At 40.4% G+C, this 13,124-nt stretch overlaps 1 long non-coding RNA gene across 2 annotated transcripts in view; it reads right to left on the reverse strand.

Annotated features, from left to right (window-relative positions):
- Positions 1-13,124, reverse strand: part of LOC102407515 — a 31,626-nt gene that overhangs the window by 17,644 nt on the left and 858 nt on the right. For both annotated transcript variants that reach the window (XR_006545298.2, XR_329102.4), the window contains exons 2-4: positions 9,605-9,823; positions 6,867-6,962; positions 4,718-4,836 (exon numbers count right to left, since the gene is read on the reverse strand). This is a non-coding gene — a long non-coding RNA (uncharacterized LOC102407515). The remainder of the gene's footprint in view (positions 1-4,717; positions 4,837-6,866; positions 6,963-9,604; positions 9,824-13,124) is intronic.

Below are 13,124 nucleotides of genomic sequence, written 5' to 3' on the forward strand. Positions count from 1 at the left end.
ACTTTTGTGACCCCATGGACTGTAGCCTGCCAGGCTCCTCTGCTCTTAGGATTCTCCAGGCAAGAATACTGGAGTGGGTTGCCATTTCCTTCTCCAAGGGATCTTCCTGACCCAATAATTGAACCTGGGTCTCCTGCATTGCAGGCAGATTCTTAACCAACTTAGCTACGAGCATGTAGTAATATCTCAATAAATATCATCCTTGACAGAGGAGAATCAGGAAAGGCTTCCCAGTTCCCTGATGGTCTAGTGGTTAGGATTCCAGGCTTTCACTGTTGAGACCTGGGTTCAATCCCTGGTGGAGTTATCAGGGAATTAAGATCCTGCAAGCCACACAGCATAGCAAAAAAACCCCCAAAGGAATGACTTCCCAGAAAATGGAGCCCCACAGCAAGGAGAGGCAGCATAATGAGCAAAGCATCTTTACCAGGGCAACATTTAGCAATGCCTGGAGACAACTTTGGTTGTCACGGTGGGGTGGGTGGGTGGGGGGTGGTGAATACGCCTGGCCTCTAATGGGTAGAAGCCAGGGATGCTGCCAAAATCCTACAGTGCACAGGATGGCCCCCGGGAGAGGACAGTCCTCGGCAAAGAACTGTCCGGTCCAATTGTCAGCTGCGCTGAGGTTGAGAAACCTTGGTTTAGAGCATGGATTCTGTAGCCCCAAATGCCTGTGTTTTGTAGCAAATGGAAATCTTGTTTCTCTTCTCTCTTAGGTTTCATAACAGGAGGCTGCCAATGAAAGTGGCAAAAGAGATTGGCAGGAGGAAAGGGGAATTCATATTGCACACAGGAGGCTAGAAAAGAAGTAACTGGTGCGTTAAATGACTACAATTCAAGGCTTTGTGTACACCTAACTTAGCACAGGAAAGGGAAGGGGAGAGGAGATTCTAAGGGAAGAACACAACACATAGGCATCTTTAGGAAGACAAATGGATTTTTAGAAAAACAGGAGACAAATTTTACAATAACATTCGTCTACACAGGTATGAGTAGTGTTTTCCGTCTTCTTCAGGTTGACAAATCTCCCCCAAAGAGGGATCTGGTTTAAATTTACTTTGGAGAGTAAAAATTACCCCTTAGAGAGGATTTATGACCGTCTTCATTTCTCAGAAGTCTCTGCTTTGGGTCAGATAAGGGAATCTCCGAGAAGACTTCTTTCTGCCTCTGTTGAATTTCAAATGTCTTCAGCTTAAACAAACCTTGGAATCAACTCCGAGGTTCCCAGGGGGACCCAGATGTTTAAATTCTGGCTCTGTCACTTACTGGCTGTGTGACTCTGGGCAAGTTACTGAACCTTTCTGTGCCTTACTCACCTCATTTGTAAACCAATAAATTGAGAAAACTTAACTGAGTTATGGATTGGTTATCTGGAATGTACTAAATAGTACATTTACACTTACATAAATTCCATTGTCCAAATCCTAAGGGGTATCTTCCCGCAAAACAGGAGTAACGACCTTTTTCTGTGTCTTTCACAGCTTCTAGGAAGATCTCCCTCAGTTTCATGGAGTTCTAATGATTCTTTCCTTTGGTCTCCCTATCTTTAGCCACATCTCAGCCAGGTTTGGATTCCCAGGTGGCTCAGTGGTAAAGAATTTGCCTGCCAGTGCAGGAGACCCGGGTTTGATTCCTGGGTAGGGAAGATCCTCTGGAGGAGGAAATGGTAACCCAATCCAGTATGCTTGCCTGGAGAAGCCCATGGACTGAGGAGCCTACCTGGTAGGCTACAATTCGTGGGGTCACAGAGTCAAACATGACTGATCATGCACAGATGCAGCCTAGTTTATTTGGCTCCTTTAATCCAGCATGATTTAAAATTCATATATAAGATGTGCAATGTAAAAAAAAAAGTGACGCGTCCTGGGATACAGCTGGAGAAAGGGCAGATGGGGCAAGCAAGAAGCAGAGATGGGGGGACCGTTACTAGCAGCTCTTCTGAATCTTCTGCTTTTATTATGCTTTCCCCCCCATATTTTCCCTTCTGTTCAAGAATATCTCCCACAACCCCCCCAACCACCCTGCAACAATCCTCTGCTATTTTTCTTAAGAATTATCATGGTAAAGCTTTCTTGATTCGTACTGGTTTAGGGCATTTTAGAATAATAGTCTCCGCTTGGATACTTGAAGGATAGATGAGCACTCAGATTCTTGGATTTTTTAATGATTTCTCTCTTAACAGAGCAAAAGGCCAGGTGGGCCACTGGTGTATTTACACAAACACCTGCACGTGAGCCACTCAGAAAAGGATTGGACTCACCAGTATCTGTGGCACATGAGTCCAGGATGGAGCATATCCAAAGCAGGGTGTTGTTTTTTGCTTTTGTTTTATTTTTTCCTCTGAATATTTCTCCTTCACTTTTTTCTCTCATGTTCCTTGTGATTAGCAAAATCTGTTCTTTGGGCTGAATGCTTTCTGATATTTCATCACCTGGCTCCATTCAAAACTTTCTGAGCTTAAGAAAGAATCCAGTAGCGTCTGTGAGACTTGAATCCCTCAAGACCGCTGTCACCTTCTTTCTCAACGACAATTTTCAGCCTCCTTTTGGATCATTTCACTGCATTGTTCCTTGTGTCAGTCCTTGGACCAGAGAAACACTTTTCAAAGCATCAACGCTACCTGAAGTGTCAACTGAATCCAGAATCGTATTTAGGATATTCAAAATAAGATGAGAGGAAGAAACCAGATGCACAATACATCTGAGACACAGCATATCATGATGCTGGTTTATTTTCCTTAAACAGCTAGTCCAAGAAGGGTCATTAAGGTCATTAGCAAAAATACTTCCTCTCTTGCCTGTAGCATCTTCCAAAACATTGACATCAATGAACCCACTTCTTATAAAAAGGCTCTGACAGGGACTAGGCTGCTTGTTCCATCTACTATTCTTACAAAATAAGTTAGGAAGTTGGAATTGGTTATTGGGGCAGATTTATAGACTTTTGTGACTCACCTTCCATCAGAGCCGATTTGACAAAATAGAGCTAAAAATACCTCATCATAAAAGAGCTTCTTGTACAAATATGCTCCCTGATTCTAAAAACGGGAGTGCACTGGCAGCGTCAGAAGAATAAGGATGTATATTTTTCCAGGTCAGAATGCACCCCGAGAGAATAATTCCTTGTTTTCTTTTGTAAATAAACACTCAAGAATTCTTAGTAAGTAGTCCTGGGTTCCTTTGTTTTTGTTTCTGCTGCTGCTTTTTCTTTTTCCTTCCATTTCTGTCTGCTGCTTCTCCACAAAGACCCTTAAAAAGACTGACATTTCTCTTGCTTCCTTGTTTCCTACTTGAGGTTCTACCCCGGAAGTGGTTAGGCTTTCATAAGGTTCCTAGTGTGGATTTCAGTAAAACTAAAATGGTTACTATCAAAATTTGAATTTACTGTGACCCCTTTTAAAACTGATAATTATGTTTTTTAAAGGAATAATGTTATTAGTAGCTGAAATCTTGAGAACAGAGGTTATGACCAAATCCCGCATGTAGCCTGTTTTTAATACAGTCATTGAGCTAAGAATATTTTTACATTTTGAAATGATTGCAAAAAACAAAACAAAATCCAAACAGAGAGCAAATGCAACAGACATTGTACATGGCTTGCAAAGCTTTACTATTTGCTCTTTGACTTTTTACAGAAAATACTTGCTAACTCCTATTCCTAATCCTTTCTCTTCTGGCTTGATAGATCACTAATCTAGTTATCTTCACATTGCCCAACTGAGCCGGTGTTTTCTACCTGGTCTATTTTTTTTGGTCTAAAAACACTTATAACATTATTCCTTGGATTTATTTTTTTGTGGTGACTAATTTTTGGATGTTATTCATGCATTCACATCGACTGAGTTTCTTCAACATTCCAACCACTGAACTACTACTTGGGGTAAAATAGACTGTGATTACCAATAAACCCTAAAGTCCAGTGATTTAAAGATATATTTCAAACAAATAATAGACTCAAAGATTCCTTTAAAAACTTGTTTTTACTGTATATATGCATTCTTGTTATTTCATAACTTAAAAGTCTTCTATGGTTTCCCTTTGCCTACAGGTCAGAGTGCAAACTACTTAGCCTTGGCAGGCTATTAGGGATTTCCACAATTGTCATTTTATTTATTTATTTTTTTAGATTTTCTTTTTCTTTTTGTTATAAGGTTTTTTTTTTTTTTTAATGTGGGCCAGATTTTAAAGTCTTTACTGAATTTGTTCCAATATTGCTTTTGTTTTATGTTTTTGTTTTTTGACCATGAGACATGTAGAATCTTAGCTCCCTAACCAGGGGTTGAACCTGAATCCCCGGCATTGGAAGGCGAAGTCTTACCACTGGACCATGAGGGAAGTCCCCATAATTGTCTTTCTAACCTCCCTTCTCATGTGGACTCTACACAGGATCAGCTGGGCTATTCATTCTCACCCAAACATAAGCTGTTCTTTGCTCTATCCATTCTATTAAACATGCCAATCTCACATCTTAGAAAAATACTCTATTTCCACCAAAAATCAAATGAGCTGATACAAAAATTGTTATGAAGGCACGGTGGTTCAAAGTGGTAAACCATTCTTATACAAGTCTTATTTAATCTGTTGAACAGCTTCATCCTCAAATATTGAAGGACAGTGAATTCAGAACATTGAACAAGACTAATGTGCCAAGCCTGGTACTGTACATGAAGCATAGTCCTTGTTCTCAAAAGGCATCAAAGTTTAGAACTCAAACTTACCTCTGTATCTCTTGGCCTCCTCTCCTTCTCATTCACTCGTTCACTCATCCATTGATTCAGTAAACTTTTATGGAGCAGTGATCAAGCACACGTGAGTCATCAGGCCCCATCTCAGCCACCTGGCACATGAACCAACAATTACAAGTGTAATGACTGAGGAATGCAGGATCCTCTGGGAGCATGGAGGCATGTAACCAGGGATGGCTGGGGAAGGGGGCAGGTCCTAGCAGAAGGTACTCATGAGTTTGGTCTTTAAAAATTTGGAGGAAGTAGTTGGGCAAAGAGTAGACAGAGAAGTGTTCCAATGAGATTTCTCACCTCAGGTATGTCACCTATAGCTGTGAATATTACTACTTTTTGGAAGCACCATCCTTGCCCAAGAATGGGGGGAAATGTTATTGAAGGGGTTGGGGTTATTTTTTCCCTTGGTTTCCCTTTTACTAGATTGCATGGCTTAACAACAGAAAATGCTCTTTGGTATATTTAATCTTTTGCCATAAGTGATAAGTCCAAGTTAAATTTTTACCAGTGGGACTATGAGGTTTCTAAATGCATCACCCCACCCTTCTTATGTGTGAGCATCACTTACCTCCTGACCTCACCCCCATCTTCCTCCTGGGGCAGATTCCCTTCCCTTCCTAACACTTGATGCTACTTACATCAGATCTTGAGTCTAACATACAGCCCCCTCAAATCCCTCAGCTAAATCATGAACAAATGAATAGAAAATGTGAGACTCCTGAGATAAAGTAGGTCCTGCCTATTTTTTTCTGCTCATTTTTATATCAAGGTAATTCATGATCAGAGCATAAACAGCTCTCCCAATATAGCCATGCAGCCATGATCTAGAAAGCCAGAGGCTTCACTGAACATCATTTATTTAAAAAATGAGAATTTCTTTGGCCAGTTTTGGAAAGCAAAATGCATCAGTGGCTGTTCTACTCGATAATGCTGAGATCCCACAGAGGAAAGTAAATGTCATGAGATGCTCTTTTTTTCTTTTTTTTTTTTTTAGCAGCTATCCCAGTTATCATTTTAATCACCCAGGTAACTCCTATGTTTTATGTCCCCTTGTCAGAATGCCAGTTGTTCATGTTTTCATCCACTGAAATGTTTTTAGTGACTAGCCTTCTATCTTGTTTTTGATTACACAGAACTCTTAGAGTTCAGTGTTCTAAAAATAATTCATCAGCTCTGCTCTTTACCCATTATACTGATCCTGTCTTCTCCCTCCTCTTGCAGGGTGTCTGTGCTCTTTCTGTATAGCTACAGAGATGACTAATCATGAGAGTTGGTAAAAGTGTTCTTCACAGAGTATAGGGCAGCATAAAGAGCATCACAGGAGAGTCATGTGAGAGAGAGAAGGGCACACAAAAGGCATGGTCCTGTGGGGGAGGGGAGACCTCCCCCTCGATGCCTCTTGAGTTCCGCAGTTGGACTAATAATAAAATTTGTACACAAGACAAATTGGCAGGAGAAAAAGACAGTAATTTTAATTCGTGCACACAAGGAGGCCCAATCACCTTTCAAAAAAAATACCCATCCACCACTGACCCATTCCTCTAAGGGCCTTTCTCCCCAATAAACAATACTACTCTGAGTGACAGATAGACTTAGTCACACATACAGGTAAACCAAGGGCTAACAGAGGTAGATCTAGCATCACTCCTGGGAGAAAAGTTTTAATGCAAAGAGATGAATTTCCAGGTACAGAATTGTAGCCATTGAGAAATGGGGCAGGGAGAACTCTCCCATGGTTTTTCCCATTTTTCCACATCAAGAAAACATAAAGCCAAAAAAGTAGTTGCTACCTGCTTTGTCTATTCAAAAATTCTAATATTTACCAAAAAATCCCAGTGTCCACTCAAACTATAATACATAATAGTGCAAAAGATGTTTGTAGTCCTTGTTTAGTTGCTAAGTTGTGTCTGACTCTTTGCAGATCCCATGGACTATAGCCTGGCAGGCTCCTCTTTCCATAGGATTTCCCAGGCATGAATACTGGAATGAGTTGTCATTTCCTTCTTCAAGGGATCTTTCCAACCCAGGGATCGAACCCATGTTTCCTACTCAGCAGGTGGATTATTTACCAGTGAGCTATGTGGAAAGCCCTAAAAGATGATTAAATGTACATTTTAAATATAAATACCTAGGATTTCCCTGATGGTCCAGTGGTTAAGAGTCCGAACTTCCAATGCAGGGGATGTGGGTTCAACCTCTGGTCAGGAAATTAAGATCCAATATGCTGTGCAGTAAGGCCAAAAAAAGAAAATTAGACAAATAAATATAAGTACCTAGAATAGATAATATGTCTTTTTGGTCTGAGAATAGGACAGTAGGTTTAGATCCTCCTAGACTTGGAATAAATTTGCAAAATTACAATACCCATGCTAAGTCAATACATTTCAAAATAAATAATGAACTTAAACTAAGTAGTACTTAAAGGCTTCTAAATGATATATTCTCCATGAAGAACTGAGACTGTGGTTTTGACTAAAGGTTTTCACCCCAAACACCACAAATAAGGGTGCAATTTTCTATTTGAATTCTGAGAACGTCTTCTTTCAAAATAGACCTCAAACCAGATACCAAAAGACAACTCTCCCTCCTGTCTGCGTTAGACACACTCTAAACTGATTTTATTATTCAACAAGTGACATTAAGTTCCACCCTAGAAAATAATAGTTTATGGTTAACTTTGCTGTATAGTTTCCAGACTTTGCTTCATCAGGTGAAAGAACACAAGAACCAGCAAAGCAGGGGGCCCCAAGGAGTCCCCAGACTTGCAAGTTCAAGTTCGCACACTGAGCTGATTGACTCATGGCTACACACAGAAATGTGACCACTGAAAGTCAGACTTCATTAGGTCTAATTCATGAATGTTTGTGGGGAAAAGCACAACACAGGGCTTATTTTTTATTGCTGTTGTTTTTGAGGTGTAATTCACATACGATAAAATTCAGTGTGTTTTCAGGTGTATAGTTCTCTGGATTTTGACAAATTTGGTCAGGCAACCACCATCACAATCAAAAGTCCCTTACATCAGAAAGTTCCCCTGTGCATCTTTGTAGCCAATACCCGCAATCCCTTCACTCCTGGCCCCTGGAAGCCAGCAACCTGGTTTCCGTCCCTATCACTTTGCCTTTTCTAGAATGTCATATAAATGGAAACATGGAATAAATAGGCATTTGTATCTGACTTCTTTCATTTAACAAAATGCTTTGGGGACTCCTCCAGGCTGTTCCATGTATCAATACTTCATTCCTTCTTATTGGTGAATAATCTTGCATTTATGGACATACCAGAATTTGCATATCTATGCATTGTTGAGGGATATTTGGGTTGTTTCCAACTTTTATTTTTCCTTTTTTCACCCACTTATTTATTTTTTTAATTTAAGGATAATTGCTTTGCATAATTTTGTGGTTTTCTGTCATACATCAACAAGAATCAACCACAGGTACACCCAAGCTTTTTTTTAAACTTTTTGACCTTGTCTTGCAGCATATGAGATCTTAGCATCTGGATCAGGGATCAAACCCACATCTCCTGCATTGGAAGCACAAAGTCTTCACCGCTGGACATCCAGGGAAGTCCCATGGTTCTAGTTTTTAATGCTGATTAAAGCTATTAAAAATTTGCTTGTAAGCTTTGGAGTAGATATCTTCATTTTTATTGGTTGAATACCTACAAGTGGGATTCCTGAGGTATATGGTAAGTGTGCATGTAATTTTATAGGAAACTTCCAAACTGTTTTCCAAAGTGGCTGTACCATTCACATCAGCAATGTATCATCACTGCAATTGCTCTGCATCCTTGTCAGTAATAGATGTTGTCAGGACTTTGGATGTAGGCTGAGCTATAAAATTAAACATTCTGCTAGCCACATGTACTGGGTTGAATAGTATTCTCTTCAAATTCACATTCATCTGGAACCTGAAAAGAGGACCTGCTTTGGAAAGCAACTGTAACTTTTTTTTGCAGCTGTAACTAGTTAATATTTTTAGTGTTTTATTTATTAAAAAAATTTTTTTTAATTTGTATTAGAGTATAGTTGATTGGAAAAGACTCTGATGCTGGGAGGGATTGGGGGCAGGAGGAGAAGGGAATGACAGAGGATGAGATGGCTGGATGGCATCACTGACTCGATGGATGTGAGTCTGAGTGAACTCCGGGAGTTGGTGATGGACAGGGAGGCCTGGCGTGCTGCGATTCATGGGGTCGCAAAGAGTCAGACACGACTGAGCGACTGAACTGAACTGACAGTTGATTTACGACCCGGATTTGATCCCTGGGTCGGGAGGATCCCCTGAAGAAGGGAATGGTTACCCACTCCAGTATTCTTGCCTGGAGAATTCCATGGACAGAGGAGCCTAGCAAGCTACAGTCCATGCGGTCACAAAGAGTTGGACATGACTGAGCACTGAGCAGCAGCTAGTTGATTTACAATATGGTTAGGTTCAGGTGTACAGCAAAAGAATAAGTTATACATATACATATATCCACTCTTTTTTAGATTCTTTTCCTATATAGGGCATTACAGTATTGGGTAGAGTTTGTGCTATATAGTAGGTCCTTATTAGTTATTATTACCTATTTTATATATAGTAATGTGTATGTGTCAATCCCAATCTCCCAGTTTATCCCTCCCCACTTACCCCTGGTAACCATAGGTTTGTTTTCTACATCTGTGACTCTATTTCTGTTTGGTAAATAAGTTCATTTGTACCATTTTTTTTAGATTTCACATATAATTGATATCATATGATACTTGTCTCTCTCAGTTAGACTAGTTAAATTTAGATAAGGTCTTATTGGATTAAAGGGGCCTTCATTCCAGTGACTGGTGCCCTCATAACAAGGCCACGTGAAGACATAGAGACTTACAGAGGAAAACAGCACGTGACGATGGGGGCAGTGACTGGGCCCAGGAATGCCAGAACCAGTGGAAGCTGGAAGAGACAAGGCAGTATTCTTCCTTGGAGCCTCTGGAGGAGGGTGGCCCTGCCAACATCTGGACTTCAGACTTCAAGCTTCCAAAGCTGTGGGAGAATACATTTCTGTTGACCTAAGCCATCCAGGTGGTGGTGATTTGTTCCAGTAACTCTAGAAAAAATAATATACTATGAATACAGTTTGCAAAATCTGGTCATGCAAAGAAGTTTACAAGGTTATATTTGGCTTCCATAAGGCTTTCTGAGGGTAAAGCATACTAAATGTGTGGAAGTACAGTCCTATTAGGTACAAATATAGCATTAGCAACCTAAATTACCAATAAGCATAAAAATACGTGGACTGAATCTTTAGTCTATAATTTAACTTTTCTTTCATTGGGTTGTACTTCTGCTGAGTACAGTGAAGTACTACTATTTATCAAGTGAAAAGTCATCCCTAGAGACAGGGGATAATCAGAAATTAGGGCTAAGTCAGGAATTTGGGATTAACAGATACACATTACTATACATAAAATGGGCTTCCCTGGTAGCTCAGCTGGTAAAGAATCCATCTGCAATGCAGGAGACCCCGGTTCAATTCCTGGGTTGGGCAGATCCCCTGGAGAAGGGAAAGGGTACCCACCCCAGTATTCTGGCCTGGAGAATTCCATGGACTGTATAGTCTATGGGGTCACAAAGAGTCAGACATGACTAAGCGACTTTCACTTACTTATATATAAAATAGATAAACAACAAGGACCTACTGTATATCACAGGGAACTATATTCAGTATCTTTTAATAACCTATAATGGAAGAGAATCGGAAAAAGTGTATATATATATATATATATATATATATATATATATAACTGAATCGCTTTGCTGTACACCTGAAACATTGTAAATCAGCTATACTTAAATTAAAAAAATAATTAAGGTCAGTCCAGAACCAGAATCCTTATTGTTGTTGTTCAGTCACCAAGTCGTATCCTACTCTTTGTGACTGGGCGGACTGCAACATGCCAGGCTTCCTTGTCCATCCCCATCTCCCAGAGTTTGCCTAAGAGAATCCTTGTGATTCTTAATCTATGGCTGTTCAATATGTGAGACTCATATTTTGCAGACTGTTCTATAAAGGCTTAAGAGATAGACTTTGCTTTAATTTATTGTTGTGACAAAGTATATTACAACCCTAAAGATTTTTTAAATTTTTGTAAAATAATTTGCTCATTCACCCTACCATGGTGTATACACTAGTTTTGAAAAGAAAACGACTGTTGCAGAACCAGTCTTGGCTATTTCATTAAAAAAAAAAATCCTATTTTAGTTTTAACTCAAACCTCTTCTAGCTCCTCAGAAAGAAAATAATTCTGCTCTCAAACCTATTAGACTTCTATTAGACTTCTTTAGATAGGTAGAGGAATCCCCATCTGTACCCCAAAACCCTTGAAAGAAGCTGATTCTTCTGTTATACCATTATGCAGAAAAATGTTACTAGCTCAGTCATTATATTAATCAACAATTATATTAATTCAATAATATAAAACAAAGGAATAGCAACAGTCAACCAGTTTGTGGTTTAGGCCATGGGTTCCCAACTTCCGGGACCAAATGCCTGATGACCTGAGGTGGAGCTGATGTAATAGAAATAAAGTGCACAATAAATGTAATGCATTTGAATCATCCCTAAACCATCCCCACCCGACCCTGAGTCCATGGAAAAATTGTCTTCCACGAAACCTGTCCCCAGTGCCAAAAAAGTTGGGGATCGCTAGCTTAGGTGACCATAATTGGCTGAGTAGTAATGGCAGTTGGACAGAGCTCAAGGCAACAGACAGGGCAGAAGGGCTGTTACAGATGTGGAAGCAGGATTTCCATGTTTTTACAATCATTCCTCTATCTCTACTATGTAAGCCAGATTTTTTCCCTATTAGCAACATGAGTTATATCATGAGCCTGCCAGTTGACTCTAGATGTCATTACATGGAGATCTGGGCAGTGTCTCTGGCACTCGCCAGGCCCCTCATGAGTCATTTTCCGTGCTGTGCATTGTGGTTAACAGCTGCATCATGCCTGTGTCGCAGAGGTGACTTGTGAATACAATCTTGTCTTCGTAAAAAGTTTGCAGAGCCAAGCAGTGCCATCTGAACAGAGTCCAACAGTATTCAGCGATCCATGTAAAAGACAAGCCTGTTTTCACCACTCTGCTCTCTAATCAGCATATGCTGTTCTCTGAATGTTTTGGGAGAACATAGGGTTGGTCTATTCTGGGGGGACAAAGACTTATAATATTGGGCCACCCTGTTCCAAGTTGGGGCAATTTCAAAGGACAGGGCTTTGGGGACTTGGAACAACCTGTTCAGCTTCACTGCAACTGAATCTGGCCAAACACAGACATCAGTCTCCCTCTCAATCCCCATCCCACGTGTGGAAAACCATAAACTCAAGTCATTACAAATAAAAGGCTGTGGAAGAGTGCCCAGATCCCCCTGTGGGTGGTATGACGCTGTGGGAAAGGAGCCATTGGGGTAGGGACTGTCCCTCTATGAGAAGTTGAGAGAAGGAGAAAAAACAATGACCAAAATGTCTGCCTTGTTTAATTAACTCTCAGCAAGGCTGTCTATTCATTACAGTTCTGGTGTACCAGGGAAGTGAGCTCCAGGGGACCCAGAACTACTGGTTCTGCTCTCCATTTTAACTGCTAATTAGATGTTTACATTTAAGTTGCAACAACCAGCAGATATTATTGTCCATTGCAGGGTGGTCAGAATTCGGTTTGGGAATTGTGTAGATGGACAAATTCTTTCAGGGGAACTGGAAGTCACTGCTATAATTTATGATAAATATAGCTGGGATCATATTGGCAAACTATGTACCTGTCTGCACTCCCTCCCGGCTAAAAATACCATCCATTACAAAACAAAACAAGACAAAAAACACTAAAAACTTAATTCATTTCAGAATGGGAATAGAAGAAACAGGATCAAGAAAAAGGAGTCAGACCCGAAGTTCAATCCTGCATATTTAAAAACAAAGCTAGGAGCAGAATCTGGTGCCTGGCATAGCTATTCCGCCTCGCAGCCTGTGCAAATTAACCCGATTCTGAACCTGGCTTGGTGTAATATGTGCATTCTCAGGAACCACACTATTGCAGATTCCTCAGAGACCTGACCTTGCAAAAACCAGGACGGTAAAATTAAATCCTTTTAAATTAGATTTTGCATAGTCCCATTGACCTCCTGGGGTGCTCTGGTGTTCCTCGGAGCAAAGTCCAGAGTATGGTGCTACCCATTTGTGATCCGAAAACAGAAGAAAACTGGAGATGAGAAATCGGGTAAGAGAATAGTAGCTTTTAACGAAAACAGTGTCCAAACACATCAACCACTATTGGGGGTGGAGCGCTATGACCTCTCTGCATCACTGACCACAGCATAACTGCCCGTCTAGAAAAGGCCCAATGCAGAATGTTTCTG

Source organism: Bubalus bubalis, chromosome 2 (assembly GCF_019923935.1).
Source record: "Bubalus bubalis isolate 160015118507 breed Murrah chromosome 2, NDDB_SH_1, whole genome shotgun sequence".
Classification (NCBI taxonomy): Eukaryota; Metazoa; Chordata; class Mammalia; order Artiodactyla; family Bovidae; genus Bubalus; species Bubalus bubalis.